At 35.8% G+C, this 24,636-nt stretch overlaps 1 protein-coding gene and 1 pseudogene across 1 annotated transcript in view; both read left to right on the top strand.

The window, feature by feature from the left end:
- FLT3 (fms related receptor tyrosine kinase 3) overlaps positions 1-24,636 on the top strand; it is a 119,019-nt gene that overhangs the window by 5,560 nt on the left and 88,823 nt on the right. The window lies entirely within an intron of this gene.
- On the top strand, positions 5,966-7,112 carry LOC138918494 (small ribosomal subunit protein uS2-like; annotated as a pseudogene).

The following is a 24,636-nucleotide window of genomic DNA, read 5'->3' as shown; positions in this document are numbered from 1 at the left end:
TGAGGATTGAATAATATAATCAGAACCCCATGGAGAAAATAATCTCTCCGCCACTAAGTAAACAAAGTTTTTATTTGCAAAATAATTTTAACCACCTTTCCGTGTAAAAGGGATTCTACTTCTGAGAACTTCATATTTTATATTTTATTGCCTTTAATATTACTTCCTTTAGCGCTCTTTCTCATGCATCTCTCTACTTATATGATGATGGTGTCAGCAATTACTGTAATGATGCCTCAAATTCCGTAGTGTTTCACAGCTTACAAAAGCAGCCAGGTGTGTTTCTTGTTTCTCTCCTCAACAATCCTGTGAAATCTTAAAATGAGAATATTATTTTAATGTTGGGAATCTGAGATTTTGAAAAGATCTATAAGGTTCTGTGACTTGCCCCAAAATAAGTCAGCTTAGACTTTTTAAACTCCCATGTTCTAGGACCTTTCTCCTAAACTACAACCATCTTATTAGGGTTTGTGTCTTTTCATTCTGGATTTTCCTACTGTTGCCTTCAATCTACCTCAGGATTAAATATGGACTCCTCATCTTTCATTGAAATGCATTAAATCCATATTCTGTTATCTTAGATTCTCAGTTAAGATATCCCCCAAGCAAGTCTGGGGTTTTGAAACCTGTAATTACACACTAATAGAGAGGGAAGAAGAGTAACTTCCTAGATTGATTATGTGTGCTCTAGCAGTAATGTTCACAAATGCAGTTTTCTTCCCATTTTTGGATGGAAGAAATGTGAGGTATGATGGAATAATGGGATTTTTTTATGCTTCACCTGATAATCTAAATGAATATTACTTTCCAGGTAGTCACCTTGGTAAAAACTAGGCTCATTCTAAATTATAACATGTTTTTGAGATTTACTTAAGCACCTTAATCACATTTCTAAAATATCCTCATGATACAAATCTTCATTCTTTAAGGGAATATTTGATTTTTGGAAATGACCCAAAGTTATCAGAGCCAGTTGTAATAAATGATGAAAATTACTGAGCAGGGTCATGTCATTTGTGTTTAAAAATTGTGATATTAATATAAATAAAACCAATATTCTTGTGTGATTCTAAAGCTGGTGCTGAAAATAGTTTCATAAAAACAATGGCAACATTATTAGAATGTAAATGAATAATCTTCCCATGTGACTATAGTAGGTGTTCTACAAGGAAACTATTTATTTGGTATATAGTCCAATGTATTTGCTTTTTGGAAATATCTAAAGGTCTTATTTTTCACACATTTCATATCTCCTAAAAACATTTTATAGGCAACTGCCTGCTCCTGTAATAGGGCTATCTCTTTAGGAAAGGTGCATTCTTGAGTATGCATTACTAAAAATAAATCTTCAGTCAACTCTAAGTCATTTTCATGCTAATGTAGATTACATCCAAAACTGCAAATCTATAAGTTATATTTGCCTTGGGCTATAGTGTGAGGATTACTTTTTGTCTGGGTGACCTCAGGCAACATTCCCCCAGCAACCGATTGCTAAAGCTAATGTTTAATTTGTATTAACTACCAGTAATTGGGAGAACTTCACATTTTCTGAATGGTTCATTTTTGTGTTAGTGATAGCAGCCTGAGTTTAAAAAATTCTTCCTCAAAGATTTGAATGTTAAGACCTGAAACCATAAAACTCCTAGAAGAAAATATAGGCAGTACACTCTTTGACATTGGTCTTAGCCACATCTTTTCGAATACCATGTCTACTCGGGCAAGGGAAACAAAAGAAAAAGTTAACAAATGGGACTACATCAGATTAAAAAGCTTCTGCAAAGCAAAGGAAAACATGAAGAAAATGGAAAGACAACCCACCAACTGGGAAAAAATATTTGCAAGTCATTCATCAGACAAGGGGTTGATCTCCAAAATATGTAAAGAGCTCGTACAACTCAACAACAACAAAACAAACAACCAGATCAAAAAATGGGTTGAGGATATGAACAGACATTTTTCCAAGGAAAATATACAGATGGCCAACAGGCACATGAAACAATGCTCAACATCACTAATTATTAGAGAAATGCAAATCAAAACTACAGTGAGATATCACCTTACACCAGTCAGAATGGCTATAATTACCAGGACCAAAAAAAAAAAAAATGTTGGAGAAGATGTGGACAAAGGGAATGCTCATACACTGCTGGTGGGAATACAAACTGGTGTAGCCACTATGGAAAACAGTATGGAGATTTCTCAAAAAGTTAAAAATAGAAATACCATATGATCCAGCTATCCCACTACAGAATATTTATCCAAAGAACTTGAAATCAATGATCCAAAAAGATTTGTGCACCCATATGTTCATTTCAGCCTTATTCACAGTAGCCAAGGTATGGAAGCAACCCAAGTGCCCATCTATAGATGAATGGATAAAGGAGATGTATATATACACAGTGGAAGACTACTCAGCCATAAAAAAAAGACAAAATCGTCCCATTTGCAACAACATGGATGGACCTCGAGGGTATGATGTTAAGGGAAATAAGCCAGACAGAGAAAGACAAATATTGTATGCTTTCACTCATATGTGGAAGAACACAAATACATGGATAAAGAGAACAGATTAGTGGTTACCAGAGGGGAAGGGGGGTTGTGAAAGGGATAAAGGGGCACATATGTATGGTGATGCATAAAAATTAGACTACTGGGGTGAGCACGATGAAGTGTATTCAGGAATTGATAAACAATAATGTACACCCGAAATTACACAATGTTATAAACCATTATGATCCCAATAAAATTAATTGGAGAAACATTCTCCCTCAAGACAATCTAGAGTGGCAACTACACGTGGACAAGTTAGAGTTGACTATTTTTGAGACCCAGAAATGGAATTTACTGCCTTTATATATATTTCTTACATATTTGTAAAGCTGTGTATCATTTTATGCTCGTAAGTTCTGCTGTACAATTCTATACATGGTTATTAGCAGCTGCCTAGTGTTAACCTGTTTTGACAAATTTTTGGTACACTAAAAACAATAGCCTTCCAGTAATTCATAACTGCCATGTTGAAAGATTTTTTTAATGTATCTGTGACCCTCTGCTATAAGAGAGTCTTTCATCAGTGTCATTATACTTGTATATATTGTGTAGATTTTTGAGTCTTTGTGGTAGTAAAAGCAATTTGCTACGTTTCTTTACAATTTTTCAAAGGACTTAAAGACTTTCATTCTTATTATGTTCCTGTGAGTTATGTTATAGGCAAATAAGATTTTAATACTAATTGTACCTTGGAAATAACCCTGATAATGAACTATATCATTGTTATCATCCCATACAGCTACCACCAGCCTTGTAGAGATGCCTTTAACTTCGCAAAGCCCACTGCCATCATTTCTGCTGGTTGAGCACCCCTACTCCAGAAGATCACTTCAATATTTCTACTATGTGCAATGCCCATTATTGGCATTGGCCCATTATTATCATTTTAAATCTGATAGTTCTGTATTAATAAATAATTTTACTATTTCAGAAATTAGATACTTGTTTTGGTGCAGATTTTCTAGTTTATACTCTGATAAAAAGCTTTAAATCAAGAGATTTGATTTATTGTAAATCAAGAGACTATATTTTAAAGCAGAAATCTTTTTTTTTCTTCTTCTTCTTCTCCCCAAAGCCCCCCAGTACATAGTTGTATATTCTAGTTGTAGGTCCTTCTGGTTGTGCTATGTGAGACACTGTCTCAGCATGGCCTGATGAGTAGTGCCATGTCCGCACCCAGGATCTGAACCAGCAAAACCCTGGGCTGCCAAAGCAGAGCTGGCAAACTTAACCACTCGGCCATGGGGCCAGCCCCTAAAGCAAAAACCTTAATAAGATATGTCATTAGTAAGGTTAAAATGAAGCTCCTGGAAGCAGGAAACTGTGTCTTTTGCATTCTGTTAACCCCCTCACATTACCTAGTATAGAGCAAGTATCTGGGTACTACAGTTTATTTAGGATTTTGATGTTTGCCTAAATGCAAACAGAAAGCAAGAATGAGAATATTAACATCAGGTATAGAAAATTAAGGCCACAGCGTTAAGTGTGAAAAAAGAGGAATATTATGTAAAGATAAAAAGTATACTCCACAAGATAATAATCTTAATAAACTTCTATGCACCAAATAATTTTACTGAATGCAAAAAAGCAAAAACACCTAGCAATACACGAACTTGGTTAGAATCTCACACACACTCACAATTATGATGGTAGAGTTCAATAAACCTCTTTCAGAAATTAACATGCAAAAAAGCAAGGATATTGATATATTAGTAATATAATCAACTGGCTTGGCTTTTAGCCAAATATAGAACTTTATACTGTATTACCAAAGGATGCATTCTTTTCATGTAACCGTGGAAGATTTACAAAAATCAAACATATACTTGGGCATAATTTAAACCATAACAAATTTCAAAAGATAAGAATTTTATAGGGTACATTGTGTAAATATAATCCAATATAACTAGAAAACAGTGCTAAAAATAAGACTGTAAAGCCCACCTATTTAGAAATTAAGAAATGTTTTTCTAAATACTTCCATTACCAAAGAGAAAGTAAAACTAAAATTATAAAAATCCAGAAGACAATAAAATGGAGTACATACTACATCTTAAAGCCAATACTGAGAAGAAACATATAGTCTTAAGTATTTTTATTATTAAAAAACAATGAATAGTACACAAGGACAAAATGAACCAACAGAAAGGAGAAGAAGGGAATGTGTAGTAAAGGAAAGGCTGAAATTAATGAAACAGAAAACATTAAAAGGTTTAATTAAGTAGATACCCTCCTTGCAAGTCTGATAATAGCAAGAAGAAAGAAAAATATGCATCACCAGTATCTTTGAAACACTTAGAGAAAATAACTGCCAATCTAGAACTCAGTGCCCAATGAAAATATCCTTTAAAACTGAAGATGAAGTTGTTGACGAAAATAATCCATAACCATTCTATAAGTGAAAATTTGGGTGAGTTTATTCTGAGCTGAAATCTGAGGACCATGGCCCGGGGCCTTTCTTCCGGAAGGAAGAAAGGGCACCAAAGAAGTGAGGTGTACAGAGTGGTTATATACCCCCATACGGGACGTTTCACATATGATTGGAATGTCCCTCCCACAATAGTCACAAGATTGCCCTGTCGGCACAGCGCTTGATGGACACAGCAGGTAGTGGGTCTGCTCTCTCAGATGGCGTAGCAGGAGGCAAGTCTATTTGTCTTGAGCTGGGTGGTCACAGGTGAGCGCAGCAATCAGTTCCTAGCCTAAGGAAAGATGCTTAATCCTTAAGGGAATGCCAACGTTGGGTGGGGGAGGGAAGTTGCACCTTTATCTCAAGGGCCTTTGTTCTTGCCATAGGGAATATCTAAAGCAGATATACCATGCATGCTCAACGGTCACGGTCAGGCCCTTTTGGAAAGACAAGGTCAGGCCAAATTAGGTTTACACCAAATGGCTTCCTCATATTCTCCAATGTATCCTATTACTTGCCATTTTTATTTGTCAAAGTAAGGACAATGTCAGGCAAAATCAGAGAATTTGTCACTAGCAAACTCTCACTTAAGGATTTCAGATGGAAGGTATGAAGAGCAATAGCGAGGGTGAAATATGTGGGTAAAACCAAACAAATATGGACCATATAAAACAATAATGCCTCATGGGGCTTTAAACAGATGTTGAATTAAAACACATGGGAACAATAGCATGTAAAAACCGTAAGGGATGTAAGTGAAGGCCCGTGAGTCCCTTGCATTCTCAAAGAATAGAAGCACTGATTTATCTTAGACTTCAATAAATCAAAGATGCACATTATAATCGCTAGAGTAACTGCTAAAAGTAAAGTGAAAGAATATGTAACAACCTAATAGAAGGGGAAATAGAATAATAAAGTGATCCAAAAAGAATTGAAAGAAGAGAAAATGAACATAGAACAAATGGAAAACAAGTGAGATGGGTTTAAATCCAAATACATTAAACACAAACCATCAAGCTCCAATTAAAAGACAAAGACTTTAAGCCTTTCCACTCTACCCATAGAGGGATCCGTAGACATTGTTCTGGGTTCCCACGGTAACTAAAAGGGAAACTTACACAATGTCCATAGCCCTCGATGTCCTGCAAATGAAGGAGGAGAATGTGCTCCAATTCCTTGCAGCAGGAACCCACTTAGGTGGCACCAACTTTGACTTCCAAATGGAAAAGTACATCTATAAAAGGAAAAGTGATGGTATCTACATCATAAATCTGAAGAGAACCTGGAAGAAGCTTCTGCCGGCAGCTCATGCATTGTTGCCATTGAAAACACCCCTGATGATAGTGTAAAATCCTCCAGGAATACTGACCAACAAGCTGTGCTGAAGTTTGCTGCTGCTACTGGAGGCACTCCTATTGCTGGCCACTTTACTCCCGGAACTTTCACTAACCTGATCCTGGTAGCCTTCCTGGAGCTGTGACTTCTGGGGGTTACTGATCCCAAGGCTGACCACCAGCCTCTCACAGAGGCATCTTATGTTAAGCTGCTTACCATTGCCCTGCACTCTCCTCTGCACTATTGGACGTTGCCATCCCATGCAACAATAAAGGAGCTCACTCAGTGGGTCTGATGTGGAGAGTACTGTCCAGGGAAGTTAAGCACATGCATAGCACCACCTCCCTTGAACACCCATAGGAGGTCATACCTGATCTCCACTTTTAGAGGGATCCTGAAAAGATTGAATAAGAGGCAGCCCGCTGCTGGAAAGGCTGTGACCAAAGAGGAATTTCAGGGTAAATGGACTGCATCTGCTCCCGAATTTACTGCTACTCAACCTGAGGTTGCATAGTGGTCTGAAGGCATGCAGGTGCCCTGAGTACCTATTCAACGGTTCCCTACTGAACTCTGGAGTGCCCTAAAGGCAGGTCTGCAGCTCCCATGCCTCAGGCCACTGAACGGGTAGGAACAACCACTGGGTGGTCTCAAGCTATTCTTCCACAGACTCATAAAGAGAAACCAAAAGTTGAGGGAAAATAAACAGTTTCCAAAAAAAGCCTTTCAAGTTGGTTTAAGAAAAAAAGAAAACTGTATGTGTATCAAGGTTCAATCAGAGAAGCACAACCACTATGAGTGATAAAGAATAAGAGATTTATTATAGAGATTAGATCTTACACAATCGGGGGAGTCTATACAATGCTGGTGTCTGCATCTTGTGCAGAGCTGAAGCCACTATGAGTCAGCCTAACTAGCAGTGTGAAAGCAGTGCTAGATGTGAACAAGAAGAAAGGCAAACTGGAGCCTAAAAGGACAACTGGAATTCATGAGGACAAACTGGAACCCACATCTGTTTCTCAGTGACTTCAGTGGTTGTCATGGCATTGTACATGTGCCTGGCCCAGAAGTCTTAAAACCTGAAAGAAGCTGAAGGAACTGCAGGCAGCGGTGCTTCCTCATATTGATAAGGTCAGCTTGCAGATCAGTGACAACATGTGCAAGTGGCCATAGTGCCTGGTGCCCTGCACTGGCTGCTGCTTCACTTCCACCTTCCAGATCGCATACAAATTCCTCTCTTGGTCACCACTAACAAAGAACTGTACTGGCAAATAAACTCTGCTAATTACAAGTTCCAGTTTAGCTAATTTGGCATGGTATAAAGCCACCACAGTAATGACCTGTCAACTTGGTATCTATGCACGCTTTTTCTTTAAACATTGTTAACTTAAAAATAATAGCAAAGTCATGCTTTCAGCTAAGATGATCAGCTAAGCTTCATAAACTTAAAACAAGCAGCCCTCCCCCAAAGGAGGATACAAAGTGTCTTTGTCCATCTTTGAGTGACACTGTGATTCACTCCTAGCTGAATCACGCTCTCCTATTGATGTTCTGTAACTTAAATGCTATATTATAAGGTTAATTACTATTAACACAAATTATGTTAAATGGTAGAGGAATGGGAGGGGAGAGGAAAAAGTTGTCTAATATACACAAATATATTCAAATCAAAAGAAGAAATAATTATTCCAACCCTTGTTTCTGCAACTTAATCACGTGGTCATGGGTGTTTATATTACTTCCTTCTTCCACTACCTATTCCTTATTCCCTTTGCTCTCCACAAGTACCCTTAGCTGTTCATGGCTCCTTGTGTGTTATGACCCGAACTTCCATTTCTGAAGTCTGGGCCTTTAGCAGTCCTGCCTGTATTGGGTAGTTGTAGTTTTTCCCTTGACTTTAAGCACGAGGTTGGGGAGTACTATGAGAAGTCCCAGGGGATCTCCTGCATTCCAGACATAGTCCTTACCTATTTGTGTAGTAGCAATCCAGTTTGCCATTAATAATCAGGTTCAGTCACCCCAGCTACTACAATAATTTTCTTCTTTGATTTATAGGCATGAAAAGCTAAATACGGCCAGATTCAGTCTCAACTCCTAATTCAATGAATCAACTAACATATGCCCCCCAATACCAGTGAAAACAGGGTAATTAATACCTTTAAACCTAATCAGATGAGAGAACTAATTCCAGATAATCCAGAAACAATACAGATAACCCATATATAAGGTTCCATTCCGCTTCTGATTATCTATTGCTGAATAACAAATCACCCCAAAACTTAGTGGCTAGAAACAACAGTAGTCATTTATTTCTCCTCATGAATCTGCAATTTTTGTAGTGTTTGTCAGGAATGGCTCATCTCTTCCCCATGCAATGTCAGCTGGGACAGCTTTTCTGGGAGCTGGAGATCCACTTTCAAGATGTCTTACTTACATGACTGGCAAGTTGATGCTAGTTGTCGTATAGGAAACCACTCAGGACTATAGGCCAAGAGTCTCAGTTCTGCTCTGGGCTTCAACTTGAGCGTCTTGGGCTTCTTCGCAGCATGGTAGCTGCGTTCTAAGAGTATGTGTCTGAAGAATCAGGCAGAAACTTCTGTGCCTTTTCTAACTGAGCCTGGGAAGTCACAAAGCACCACTTCCCCTACAGCTTAATCATGGAAGCAGGCACCTACTCACCCAGATTCAAGGGGTAGGGAATTAGACTCTAACTTTTGATGAGGAGGTGGTTTCTAGAAGAGCATGTGGAATGGGAGATATTGTTGAAGCCATCCTGGGAAAATATAATCTGCTACCTTAAAACTCAGGAATCAAAAATTGAAAGTAAAAGGATGATAAAATATGTATAACACAAACACAGCAAGAAATACTTCTGGAGATGAAGGACATTTCATATTTAGAAGTTAAAGTCACCAATAAAATTTAACAGTTCCAAGTTTGTATGCATGTAATATATATTTAAAATATATAATGCAATGTTGTGAAAACTAAAAAGAGAGACAAGTGCACAATCAAAATGGGAAAATTTAAACACATATCTCAATAACTGATAGACAAAGCAGATAAAAAATCAATAAGGAGAGAGAAAATACAAATGTGATTGACAAGTTTTACCTGTTAGGCACTGTACCTGCAATTGCAGAATATGTTCTTTTCACATGCATACAGAACATTTATAAAACTGACCATATGGAGCCAGCGCTGATGGTCTAGTGGTTAAAGTTCAGCACTCACACTATTTCAGCAGCCCAGGTTCGTTTCCCAGTCGCAGAACCACACCACTTTTCTGTCAGTAGCTATGCTGTGGCGGTGGCTCACATAGATGAATTAGAAGGACTTACAGCTAGGATATACAACCAGGCACCGGGGAGCTTTTGGGGGAGAAAAGATAAAAAAGAGTAAGATTGGCAACAGATGTTAACTCAGGGTGAATGTTTCCATGAAAAAACAAAAAAAAAACTTCTTGGCTTTCCAAGCCTTTAAAAAGAACAAAACAAAACAAAAAACTGACCATATGCTGAGCCATAAAGCAAGTCTCACTAAATGTCAAAGGATTGGAATCATATATAGTCTCTAATCACAGTGAATCTAAGCTAAAAATCAATGACAACAGCAAAATTTAAAAATTTTCCATGTTCAGGAATACACCTTTAAGTAACTCACAAGTCAAAGAAGAAATCGCAAACGAGAATTAGAAAATGTTTTGAAATAAATGATAAAAATTACCTGTGTGATACAGTTAAACATGTAATTAGAGGGAAAAATATAGCTTTAAATGCATATATTAGAAAACAGGCTGAAAAGCAGTCATCTAAGCAACCATCTCAAGAAGAAAAAGCTCCATCAAATTAAGCCCAAAGAAAATAGAAAGAAAGAAGGAAATAGAAACATGCACATAATATAATCAATAGTCAAAAACTGGTTCTTCAAAAGACTAATAATTAAGCCCTCTGGAGAGACTGATCAAGAAAAGGTGAAGGCACAAATAAGCAATATTAGGAATGAAAGAGAGGATCTTACTACAGATGTAAAAAGATACAATATAAACAGACAGAAACAACTTTATGACAATAAATTTGAAAATTTACATTAAATGGGAAAGTTCCTTTTAAAAAGTTTACCACAACTGACATGAGAAAAAGAAAAGCTGAATAGTTCTTTGTCTTCTAAAGAAATTTAATCCAAAATTTCCAACAATGAAAACTGCAGGCCCAGGCAACTTATCTAGAGAATCCTATCAAATATTTAATGAAGAATTAACAATATTATACAAACTCTTCCAAGGGATTGAAAAGAGGGAATACTTCTCAAACCTTCTTAAGCCAGCAGAGCCTTGATACCAAATTAACAAAGCCATTACAAGGAAGGGACGTTAAAAGTCAATTTCACTCACTTCTATAGATGCAAAAATCCCAAATGAATTTAACAATATATAAAAGGATAATAAAAGATGGATGTATTCCAGGAATGTAAGGATGGTTTAACAGTTGAAAACCAATATAATCTATCACATTAACAGAATAAAAGAGAAAAATCATGTCAATAGTTGCAGGAAAAACATTTGATAAAATTTAATGACCCTGATGTTGAAAAACAAAAAACAAAAACCCAATAGCAAACTAAGAATGGAAAGGAGCATATTTAACATAATAAATGATGTCTATAAAAAAAAAAACCCTATAGCACACAGCATATTTAATGGTGAAATTTTTAAAGATTTCCCTCTGAAATCAGGACAAGGGATGTGCATTATCGTCATTTCTATCTGAGTTTGTACCAGACGTCCTGACCAGTATGAAAAGGGAGAAAAGAAAAAGAATTAAGGATTGTAAAGGAAGAAATAAAAGATCTACAGACAATATATTGTGTATTGTTGCTAGATACAAGATCAACATATAAAACTCAATTGTATTTCTATATACCAGAAAAAATTAGAAAACTAAAAAATTTTGAATGATGCCATTTATGTGATCATACCTAGAAATAATTCTAATGAAATTTGTAGAGGTACATGACCTCTACACATAGAACTATAAAGCTGGTAGGAAAAATATAAATTATTATTAAGAAGACCTAAATAAATAGATATAGCAAGTTCACAGACTAGAAATATTATAAAAATGCCAATTTTCCCCAAATTGATATATAGATTTGCCGCAATTCTAATCAAATCCCAAGATGATTTATGTGTCTGTGAGTGTGCACTACAGATCAGTGAAGAAAGTGTTGTGTTTTCAATAAATGATGATGGTTCAATTAAATATACATATGGGAGGGGAAAAAATCTGAACCCACCTCACACCATATACAAAAATCAACGTAAGGTAGATTATTGGTTTAAATTTGAAAGTAAAACAATAAAGCTTCTTAAAAATAAAATGGTAGAATATCTTTGTGACCTGATGTAGCAAAAATTTCATGAACCAAATATAAGAAACATTAACAAAAGGGAAAAGAGCAAAAAATACATTAAAATTAACAACTTAATTCTTAAAGCGAAAAATGGGAATGGGGTAAAATATTTACAACACATATAACCAGTAAAGAGCTTGTAACCATAATATAATAACTACTTCAAATCAATAAGAAAATAATAAACAATCCAATAGAAAAATTAGCAAGAGACTTGAGAAGCACTTCTCAAAAGATGATATTTAAATCACCATTAAGCATATTAAAAGGTATTCAACCTCATTAGTAATCAGAAAAATGAAAATTAAAACTAAAATGAATACTACAACACAGCTGACAAAACAGCTAAAATTTAAAAGGTGATAATACCAAGTGCTGACAAGAATATGGAGTAACTGGAATCTTTATATACTGACATTGTGAGTTAAAATTGGTACAACTACATTGGGAAACAGTTTGTAATTATTTATTAAAATTAAATATTTACAAACACAACAATTTAACTCCTAGGTGAATTCCCCACAGAAATGCACATATTTCTTTCACCAAATGTGCACCAAAAGTCATGTGCAACATTTTTCCTAGAAACATTGATCATAATAGGCCAATACTGGGAAAACTACTTATGCCTATAAACCATAAAATGGATAAATAATTATGTAATATGTTCATCCAATAGACGAATAAAGATGAACTAACTATTGCTACATGAAGCAACATGAATGAATCTCATAAACATAATGTTGAGAGAAACCAGGAGTACATTCTGTATGATTCCATTTATATAAAAGTTTAAAAACAGGCAAAACTAGTCTGTAGTATTAGAAGTTTCAGTATGGTGATTACATTTAGAAAGGAGACAGGAGAGCATTTAGGAGGGGACCTGTAGAGGACTTCTGGGATATTAGTGGTTTTATTTTTTGACCTGGGTAGTGGTACACAGGTGTGTTCACTATGTGATAATTCGTTGGTCAATACACTTCCAGTTTATTCACTTTTCTCTGTATATGCTTTACTGCATTTTTAAAGTATTTTTAAGAAATAATATAATAAATACCATTAAGAATTATAACAGTGGTATGACAATAGCTTGGAAGTTTTTTCTGTGTGGTAAAAACACATAACTTAAGATTTACCATCTTAACCATTTTTAAGTGTATAGTTCAGTAGTGCTAAGTATATTCACTTTGTTGTGAAAGAGATCTCCAGAACTTTTCATCTTCAGAACTGAAACTCTATACCCGTTAAACAATTCCCCATATCCCCTCCCCCTCAGACCCTCGTAACTACCATTCTACTTTCTATTTCTATGAATTTGACTATTTTAAATACCTCGTATAATTATCTGTCTTTTTGTAACTGGCTTCTTTCACTTAGCACAACATCCTTAAGGTTCATCCATGTAGTAGCATGTGTCAGAATTCCTTTCCTTTTTAAGGCTGAGTAATATTCCATTGTATGTATATACCACATTTTGTTTATCCATTCATCCATTGATGAACACCCAGATTGTTTCTACCTCTTGGTTATTGTGAATAGGGCAGCTATGAACATGGGTGTGCAAATATCTCTTTGAGACCCTGCTTTCAATTCTTTTGGATATACACCCAGAAGTGAGATTGCTGTATCATATAGTAGTACTATTTTTAATTTTTTGAGGAACCCCCATTCTGCTTTCTATAGTGGATGCACTGTTTTACAATTCCACCAACTGTGCAAAGGAGTTCCAATTTCTCCACATCCTTGACAATGCTTGCTATTTTCTGGGGGTTTTTTTAATAGTAATCATCCTAATAGGTGTGAGGTGATATCTCATTGTGGTTTTGAGATTAAAAGTATTTTTAAAAGAATGTTGTTTGTAATGCTATGACAGTGAATTTGAAAATCTAAAGGAAATGGATGCCTTCTCCGCAAAATTTAAATTTTCCTTTTTTTTTCTTGAGGAAGATTAGCCTTGTGCTAACATCTGCCACCAATCCTCCTCTGTTTGCTGAAGAAGACTGGCCCTGAGCTAACGTCCATGCCCATCTTTCTCTACTTTGTATGTGGGACACCTGGCACAGCATGGCTTGACAAGTGGTGAGTAGGTCCGCACCTGGGATCTGAACCAGCAAACCCTGGGCCACCGAAGTGGAACGTGCAAACTTAACCACTGTGCCACCAGGCTGGCCCCAAAATTTAAATTTTCAAAATTGACCTAAGAGGAGGTTGAAAACCCAGACAGACCAATAGCAATAAAATAAATTGAAACATTAATTTGAAATATAACTTTTAAAATATGTCCCAGACTCAAATGACTTTGTATCTGAATTCTATGTAAACTTTTAAGAACAGAAAATTCTCAAGGACTCTTCTTGATGCTAGAAAAAGATAGAGAATATCTTGGTTCACTTTATGAAGCTAAGAAAGGCTTACTACCAAAACATGGTAAAGGTATTACCAAAATAATTAAATCTATAGACTAATTTCACTGAGGAGTACAAATATAAATAGCCTAAATAAAATATTGGCAAACTAAATCTATAAGCATCTAAAAGAATTTAAAATATAAGCAAGCTGAATGTAAAAGAATTATACCAAGAATGGGTGCTATGGGAATGAAAGGATTGTTCAACATTAGGAAATCCCTAAGCATAATTATATCAACAGATTAAAAGATTGATTACCTCAGTGGCAACAGGCAATTAATAAAATTCCTATTTTTTTCCTAAAGATTGGCACCTGAGCTAACATCTCTTGCCAATCTTCTTTTTTTTTTTTCTCTTTTCTTCTTCTTCTCCCCAAAGCCCCCCAGTACATAGTTGTATATTGTAGTTGTAAGTGCCTCTGGCTGTGCTGTGTGGGATGCCGCCTCAGCACAGCCTGGTCTGATGAGTGGTGCCATGTCCACAGCCAGGGTCGGAACCAGCAAACCCCAGGCCACCAAAGCGGAGCGCGCAAACTTAACCACTTGGCCACGGACCGGTCCCCTCAGTTATTTTTAATATAAACTTTAAGTAAACTGAAAATGAAGGAAACTATTTAAAAAGGATGTTTATTTTAAAATTGGCCATTTAATTAAAGCCATGTTGATTAAAATAAGGAAGAAGACAAGGATGCTTCCTATCACCATTATTTGTTAGTGTTTTTAGAGAGGTTTTAACTGATAGGAAAAAAAATCATGATTTTGGAAGAAACAAAACTATATTTATAAATGACATGACTGAATGGATTGTATATATAGAACATCTGAGAGCTACACTGTCCAATATCGTAGCCACTGGCCACATGTGGCTACTGAGTACTTGAAATGTGGCTGGTCCAAACTGTGTTGCAAGTATAAAACAGATAGTGAATTTTAAAGACTTGGTTTAAACAAAAAATATATATAAAACATCTCATTCATGTTTTTTTAATTACATGTTGAAATGATAATATATTGGATATATTGGGTTAAATAAAATATATTATTAAAATTGTTTTTACCTATTTGCTTTTCACTTTTATAATATGGCTACTAGAAAATTTTTAATTTCTTATATGCCCTGCATTTTATTTTTATTGGACATCACTGCCCTACAGTGTCTAATACCAATACAAATTAAGAAAAAATTTTTAAGGTTGTTGGATATTAGATAAATATACAAAAATAGATACGCTTTTCTCCTTAAGAATCAATTAGAGATGGAACTAGAAAAGATATACTTACTTATAATAGTGATACAACTATAAATACTTAAAAACAAATCTAACTACAAAAGCATACGACTTATGTGAAAAATGTATTAGAAATTTATTGACAAGAAAAACAATCTGAATAAATCAAGAAACCAATAGAATTTCTAGATGGGAAGATGTCACATCATAAAACTCTAAATCCTTCAAAATTATATATATAAATCAAAATTCTTATGAGAGGATGGGCTGTTGGGGTTTTGTCTGCTTGTTTGTGATATTTTATTTTTGTTTTTTAACTGAAGCAAATAATTTAATAGTTATAACAAATAAGTAGAGAAGTGTGGAAAGACCTGCCTTATCAGATGTTAAAACTTTATTATAAAGCTACTGTAATTAAAAGAGTACAGTACTGGCACTGGAATAGATAACTAAATAGTGGAAGAAAGATCAAATTTTGTGAAACAATCTATGGCAAAGGTGTTGTTTTAGTTACGTGAGAAAAGAAATTTTAAAAAAATAAATGTTGCTACTACAATTTTCCATTTTAGAAAACAAACTAGTATATGAAAACTCTGGAAGGATTCAGCATATAAAAATAAAGTCCAGGGGCCGGCCCCATGGCTGAGTGGTTAAGTTCGCGTGCTCTGCTTTGGCAGCCCAGGGTTTCACTGGTTTGGATCCTGGGCGCGGACATGTTACCACTCATCAGGCCATGCTGAGGCGGCGGCGACCCACATAGCACAGCCAGAGGCACTCACAACTAGAATATGCAACTAAGTGCTGGGGGGCTTTGGGGAGAAGAAGAAGAAAACAGTGAAGAAGATTGGCAACAGATGTTAGCTCAGTTGCCAATCTTTAAAAAAATAAACAAATAAAGTCCTGGCCATGGTGTAGCGATTAAGTTCATGACCTCCACTTTTGCTGCAGGTTTGGATCCTGGATGCGGACCTATGCACCACTTACCAAGCCATGCTATGGCAGGTGTCCCACGTATAAAATAGAGGAAGATGGGCACGGATGTTAGCTCAGGGCTAGTCTTCCTCCAAATAAATAAATAAATAGATAATAAAAAATAAAGTCCAAATAGGATATTAAAAAAAAGAAGAAAAATTAGGAGAATGTGTATATAATATTGGGTCAGAAACCTTAAGCAATATTGAAAACCCAGAAACCATAAGCAAAAGAGAGAAATGAGATCTAGAAAGTGGAATTCAGTTGAAATAAAGAGAGAAGGAAATCCTAACATTGAATAATGAAGGGAAGATAGCATGATAACATGGTGGGCATACATTCCAGATTTGAACTGTTTTTTGTAAAAAACCATAAATAATGTGCATTGGATAATTTTGATAAAAAGTGAACACTAAGGTAAAAAAAAAAAAAAAGCTATGTGTATGTGATGATGATGATACAATTTTGAAGTATTAATGAAGATTTCCGGGGCTGGCCCCATGGCCGAGTGGTTAAGTTCGCACGCTCCACTGCAGGAGGCCCAGTGTCGTTGGTTTGAATCCTGGGCGCGGACATGGCACTGCTCATCAAGCCACGCTGAGGCGGCGTCCCACATGCCACAACTAGAAGGACCTGCAACGAAGAATATACAACTATGTACTGGGGGGGCTTTGGGGAGAAAAAGGAAAAAAATAAAATCTTTAAAAAAAAAAAAAAAAGATTTCCTACTACCATCCCATCAAATCTACCAAGAATCCTCTCAAATATTATTTCTCCCATTTTCAAAAGAAAATGAAGCTAAAAGAGGTTAAGTAATTTGCTTAAGATCATACAGCTAAGTAAAGAGAGCCATGGTTCAACCTAGATCATGTAAATTTAAGAGCTCTGCTCTTTTTTTAGTACCCCATACTCTCTCAAGCAGAATGAATCTTGTTCTTCTTTTTCCCCGAATATACCCCTCCCACCCAGCTCCACTTTCCCCTCTCTGTTCTCTCCTTCCCAGGTAGGAGTAACTGTTCTCTAGACAAGTATGTAACTGGGAAATTTTTTGTTTAGGCCAAATATTCTAAGAGTATTAAGGAAAGTCGAGCACGTCACATAAAAGACATAATCCCTCACAAGTTATTTGCATGCTAAAGAACCATATTAGAATTAGGTCATAGTTTTCAAAGGTAAAGAATCACCAAGATATCTTCTTAAAAGCTAATGCTTACAACTAGAACTGTTGTCTCCTCACCATACAACTGTAACAGGCTTATGTACACTTAGTAATCATACGAGGCAAAAGCAAATGCTTATTGAACTATGTGATCTGGTACCATTTAATAAATGGCAATTTTTCAAAATCAAGATTTGTAAGAGAAAAACTTATACTCGAGAGCAAAAGTGGTCCTTCTTGGTACACATATGCTAAAAAAAAGTATAGTTACTAAAATAGCAGTCATTGGTGTCCCCACAGCAGCAACTCAAACCAACACCTTGAGATTTCCCCAAGACTAACTCACAGGAAAGTGTGAGGAGAAGGAAATAGCTCTTCTGCCATCAAGGGGAGGATAAAAAATGTATCCAGTTGTGGGCAGTTAACATCTTTGTATTTGGAGACTTAATCCCTGCCTTGGAAGGGCCCCTAGCAATGTGTTCTCATGATCATATGTGTTTGTAAAATTCTCAAAAGTAATATATTTTAACTACAACTGGTTAAAACTGTTGTCTCTTTCCACTCAGACTTCCCCTTGTGTTGGGTGATGTTGGGGATGTTGAGTTGGGAATATATGTATTCAGTTTGTGCTCAGTGGAATGTATTTACAGGATTCATAGTCATTTCCATGTATAGTTAAATCATTGATAGTCATTCAGGTTATAGGAATGTCTTCTAAGAGCACTCCTACTGCCCAATGCCCACTCACCGTGAGCAATAACGCAAAGATCTAGAACCAGAGGTCGTATTGCAATACAAGCATTCAGTTTCTGAGTGGTGGAGGAGAAACAAGATTAGAGATGTGCAAAGCTAGAGCCTTGTCTGTAGAAAACACTTCCAGTCATCAAATGTGAAATTGTAAGCTGGAAGCTTTGGTTCTTCTCAATACTTAGACAAAAGGGAAGTCCTCTCCTGTCATGAATGTATTCAGTAATGCAATATATACAACTGTAAACAAATTATTCATGTTTTTAAAAATGGAAATGTACAAAATAGAATTTTTCAGAATTCCTGTGTTTGTAGGGCCAAGTCTGTAGCAGTATTAAGAACAGCAAGCATGTCTTTGTGCGAAGTTGTGTGTTTTATGCTTCTGTGATTGGATGCTGTCTTAGTGTATCTAACACATCTTGTCCTGACAAGATGGCGTGTAAAATTGGCACCAAGGCAGTGAAATGGCCCTGAAATCTCACTGCTCGTATGTGATAGAAATTTAATCAAGATTTTCCAAAATTTGACAACAGTTCTAAAAATTGACATGGCATAGCTAATCATGAGTTTTGATGCAGCAATATCAAACAACTAATAGTAAAAAATTTTGATTGACCATGCTTTATAAAAGACTCAATTATCTTTCTATTCTCTCTATAGAATACAGAATGATTTTCTAAAAGCAATGTCATGAGAAGAAGCAATAAAAAATTATGCAGCCAGAAAAGGTAGGAAGAAAGTATTATAGAGATATGTCAGGCAGTTAATTATGAATTAATTAAAATACTTTAAAAATAGAAATAAAATTATTTGTTTTGATTTTGTGACATCTCTGGTATTGGTCAGCTTTTAAAAATCTGTAATCTGTTGTGATATCTTTTTCAGTTCTAAATAAATATTTACTTTTGTGCCTAATTTTATGTTTACAAAGGTGTATTCTTTTTATAAAAAGAAAGTTCCCAAGATTACCTATGATTCGGGTCCCCCAAAAACCGGGGTCTTTCCTTTGGCTCTGCCAGCAAGGGAAAAAATACCCCAGAACCTTTTAATTTAGGATTCACTTAGAAGGTAGATATAGATACGCATAACAGAATAAGTGAATTAATAAAATAATGAACCAATGGAAAGAGATGCCTGCTCACTGCTGTAGTCCAGCATTCAGAAGACTAGTTTCTTGCAGAGCACACAAATACACTTGGGCATCGTGTGTTCTAGGCTCTCTTTGCTCCTCATTCTGTGTTGTCTTTCTAGGTGATCTCACTCAGCAGTGTCATGGCTTAAGTACCATCTGTAGGTTGGTGACTCCCAAATTTATATTTCCAACCCAGACTTCTCTTCTGACCTCCAGACTTGTATATCAAAATGCATAGCTGACATTATCACTTGAATTTTCACAAACATTTCAACCTTACCATATCTAAACCTGCACTCTCACTCTTGTCCCAAACTTCTTCCTCTGCCAGCCTTCCCCTTTCTAGTAAAGGGCTCTCCAAACACCCAGTTTTTTCAGGCAGAAACCTGAGAGTCATCCTGAGCACCCTTTCTCCCTAACTCGCTTGACTCCTACCTTCAAAACACTTCCACTCTCTTCTCTTTCTCTCCACTGCCAAGACCCTTGTTCATGTTCTCATGATCTCTCTTCTAGATGATTATGTTAGCCTCCTCCTTTATCGTGTGCAATCCATTCTCCAAAGAGCAGCTAATCAACATTTTAAAAATCTAAATTGTCAAAGTGTACAAACTCCCAGTTGTAAGATGAGTAAGTTATGGGGATCTAATATTCAATGTGTTGACTATAGTTAACAGTACTGTATTATATACTTGAAAGTTGCACAGAAAGTAGATCTTACATTTTCTCACCACCCACAAAAAATTGTAATTATGTTAGGTGATGGATGTGTTAACTAACCTTCTTGTGATAATCATTTCATAATATATATATGTATCATTGTGCACGGCATCACGTTATATGCCTTAAACTTACACAATGTTATATGTCAATTATATCTCAATAAAGCTGGGGGAAAAATAAATTAAAAAATAAAAAGTGTAAACTGGAGGATCAAATCACACCCCACCCCACTCCCCGTTAAAACCTTCATTCATTTCCCATTGAACTCAATCTGAATCCAGACTCCTCCGTATGACTGTCAAAGCCTTGCGTGGTGTGATGTACTGCCTGGTTCATCTCCCGTCAGTGCAGCCCCGCTGGCCTTATCTGAATTCTTCACACACCAAACTCTTTTCTACTTCAGGGTCTCTATACATACCATTTTCTCTGCCTGGAGTGCAGCCCCAGCCCACCCACACATACTTTGTCTAACTAATTTGCACAAATCCTTCTATAGGTGTTAACTTAAATCTCCTCAGAGAGGGGCTTGGACCCATGGCATAGTGGTTAAAGTTCCATGTGCTCTGCTTCTGCGGCCCAGGTTTGTGGGTTCAGATCAGTGGTGCAGACCTACTCCACTCACCAACCATGCTGTGGCGGTGTCCCACATACAGTGTAGAGGAAGATTGGCACAGATGTTAGCTCGAGACTAATCTTCCTCAGAAAAAAAAATCTCAGGGAGGCCTTCCCTTACCATTCAGTTTAATTCAGGTCTTCATGATGTAGTCTCTCGTTAGCACCCTTTTTAGCATATATCATAATTTGTAATTATAAATTATTTGTTTAATGTTTATTTATCCTACTGTGCTATAAGCTCCATGAGGGCAAGGACTGTTTCTATCTAACTCAGCGCTTGGGGCACAAAAAACTTTCAAAGAATATTTGTTGAATGAACGGGTAAACAATATGATTCCTAATTAAAATTAGAGTAAGCTTACTGAAGTTATGGTACAGAATTAGAAGAAAATAATCTCTGCTCCTTCTATTATTTTTTTGGTATGGTTTTCATGTCAACATTGTTGGTAAGGCATCTCAATGCCAAAGATTTGCCTTTTCTCAGCCTAATAATATTGACTCTCTGTTGAATTGTAGACTCTTTAGAGTTAAAAACATTATCAAAGGTGGAAGTAGCCTTATGGATAAAGAAACAGAGAAGTTGTGGTTTGCCAAGATTCTACGGTTTGTGAATGGCACAGCTCGGACAGGACACCGGATCTTCTGATAACTGCCATGTCGGTGACTTTTTTTCACTAGGAGGTAGTAATGAGCTGTGGGAGAGGGGGAGAACACGGAACTGTAAATGCTAAGCAGGCTAATAAAAATATTGTAGGATAATTATAATTTTTACCCTTATAATATTTCAAAACATTTTCAAGTCTGATTAGTAAACATTGCCTTTGACGAAAAGAACTTTTCAGATATTAGTCTATAGTAAGTGAGCACATTGACTTCAAAGAAAAGAACTTTCACATATTATTCTGTAATAATTGAGCATTTTAGTATTTAAAAACTACCTATAGGAATATATAAAACTTCATTCAGATAATATATTTTAGAGCATCTCTATATTCAAAAACAACTATGTGGATTGGATTATTATATTCCATCAAATATAAGGTGTCATTGATTGTAAGATACACTGTTATTGTATGTAAGCCCAAGAAAAAATGTCTTTTTATCAATTAGGATTTTTATTTTATATTCATTGAAAGAGCTCTTTTAGACTTATTTAGACAGAGTTTTTTTAGAAATTATGTACACTCTTGGCATACATAAAAAAGAAAATATAAGAAAAATTAATTGGCTAATTTTTCCTAAAATTTCTTCACTTTTAGAGCTCTTCTGAATCACTTTGCAAGTCAGAGTTGTTGATGTCTGTGGTTTTTCCACATAGCACTTCTTAAAAGTAACTCTGGGAATTTAGATTTAGATTTATAAAGAAAAATATTTTCTCTGTTTATTTAATTTGAACCCCCAACCAAAAAATCAACAAACATTTTTCTCAGAAAGTAAATAAATTACCTGCTGAAAGCTGAGAAAATTTTTCATCTAGCTGAACAAAATTGAAAAGCAATTCATTAAGGTTTGAACATAGGCTAAAGTAAGGGGAATGTATTAGTTATCTATTGCTGCTTAATAGATTACCCTAAATTTAGCAGCTTAAAACAGGGTGCAATTGTTATCTCACAGTTTCTCTGAGTTGGGAATCTGGGTGTGTCATAGGTGGGTCCCTTTGGCTCTCAGTCTCTTACAGGCTGCAATCAAAGCCAGGGCTGCAGTTATCTCAAGGCTTGACTGGGGAGGATTGCCTTCTAAACTCACATTATGTGGCTGTTGTCAGACTTCATGTCCTCACTGGGCATTGGCCAGAGACATTAGTTTTTTGCCACATGGACCTCTCCACTGGGAAACCCACAACATGGTAGCAGACTTCCCTCAGAATGAGTGAGAGGATAGAGGACAAGCAAGATAAAAGCCTCAATCTTTTTGTAACCTAATCTCAGAAATGGCATCCTGTCACTTTTACCATTTTCTGTGTTAGAGGTGAGTTATTAGGTCCAACCTACACACAGGAGAGGTTATTACGCGAGGGCATGAATACCAAGAGGTGGGGATCCTTGGGATCATCTTAAAGGGTGCCTACCACAGGGAATAAGCTAGTCGAGAACCATTTTAACTTTAACCAAAATCAGTTAATGATCCCTTGAATAATTGAGACTGATTCAAACAAAGAAAGTCTTTAATTAAAGTGACTCTTTTTAAAGTGTTAACCATAAATCTAGAGATGTAATCAAATGTTTTTGATACATATATATACACACACACACGTATTGTAATTCTAACTGACTGAAGACATTTGGTTACTGTTTGCTGGGATGCTTAGATTTTTAGGATTTTGTTCACGATTTTTGAGGGGAACCCCCCCCAAACATATGAAATGTGGTCCATCCCTTAAAATCATAATAGCATCATTAAAATTCTCTAAAACTTGTATTTTAAAAATCCATAGCCAGAAGTGCTCAGAAATGGTTTTGTTCATACGCAGGTAATGGTTAGTCACGCTTGAAGACTTTTCCATGTTACCTAGAAGTTTTAAGTATTCCTGCTGCTTTTCAACAGCATGAAAACTTGTGCTGCTCTGAGAATGACACCCAATTCCCATTTTAAATTAAAGTCCTCATATAAAATTGATCCCCCTCGTTTCATTTAACTAACTCATCTCTCACTATACCCCAACAGGAGTTTTCCATTGTGACCTGAACTCATTTACTGACCTCTCCCTACAGGGTGATCACACAGCAATCATCCGGATTAATAATAGATCTTTTATATTTCTCTCTATCAAACCACATCCTTCCCTCTCCTTCCTGTAAAAGTCTGCTGAGGCGCACCTTCCAGACTAAAACCTCGGCAGGTTTTTAATCACACAAATCTAATTAGCCTTGAATTAAGGTGCAGACCACAGAGGGATTGGGAGTTGCTATTAGATTAGTGCATTGAAATTTAAGATTTCAAAGGTAGAGAATTTTCAAGGTGTAACCATGGAAATGGACTGGTAAGTTGTGATCAAAGTTGTTGGCAGCAAGGGTGTTTATGTTCTTTGAGGGTAGACGGTTGGATTGGTGTACCTCATCATGATAACGGTTGGGTGGAGAGCTGCAAATGAATGATGAGAGTAATTAGATGGGGGTGCAACATCCCCTCAACTTGATTCAGGAAATGGAAAGTTGCATAAGAGGTTACAGTTAAAAAAAAGAGTGGCAGTGGCTAAGAGAAATACACAATGTACAGAACGGATTTTAATTAAAAAAAAAAAAAACAAAACATGATTTGAAGAAGTGGCCAGCCAAGTAAAGACTGGCCTGTGTGAATTACTTTGGAAGGTCCACCAGATTTTTACCTTCTGATGCCAAACCTGTGACCTATGATCCTAAATACATATCACAGCCAGTCTGAACTTCGCTTAGCATCATAAGCAAACTGGCAACTCTGAGAAAAGATAAAAATAAGTTTTTAAATGGTAAAAAATTGGTGCCAAATTACAATGTTAATATTTTGTACAGGTGTTGTAATAATTTTTTAATCATTGTTGTAGTTTCTATGTTTTGTTCATGACTTGAGATATTTGATGTGTTTAAGAGAATCTGACATTTTAGATGTATGTTTTTAAGTGAAATACTTACAAATATTTACCTAACTAAATTTATAATCAATGCTTAAGCATTTAAGAGAATTTGATTATTAAATCTACAAGTTTTGCTTTATTATGCATGTAAATACTCCTTAAATGGTGAGGAAGTTTCATTAGACTTTATGAGTTATTTGAAGTGCTAAAGAGGAATAAATTTACTAAATGTATGACTTATAGTTTGAAATGTCTAAGAGAATTAGTAAAAGTGTTAAATATTTAGGAAAATTTAGTAATAAATTTATAATTAATAATTTAAATTTATAAGATAACAGTATTAACCAAGTACAAGTAAAAATGAGTGTTTTAAATTTTAAAACAAACTATACTAGATTTAT

Source organism: Equus caballus, chromosome 17 (genome assembly GCF_041296265.1).
Source record: "Equus caballus isolate H_3958 breed thoroughbred chromosome 17, TB-T2T, whole genome shotgun sequence".
Classification (NCBI taxonomy): Eukaryota; Metazoa; Chordata; class Mammalia; order Perissodactyla; family Equidae; genus Equus; species Equus caballus.
This window is presented reverse-complemented; position numbering and strand designations above follow the sequence as displayed.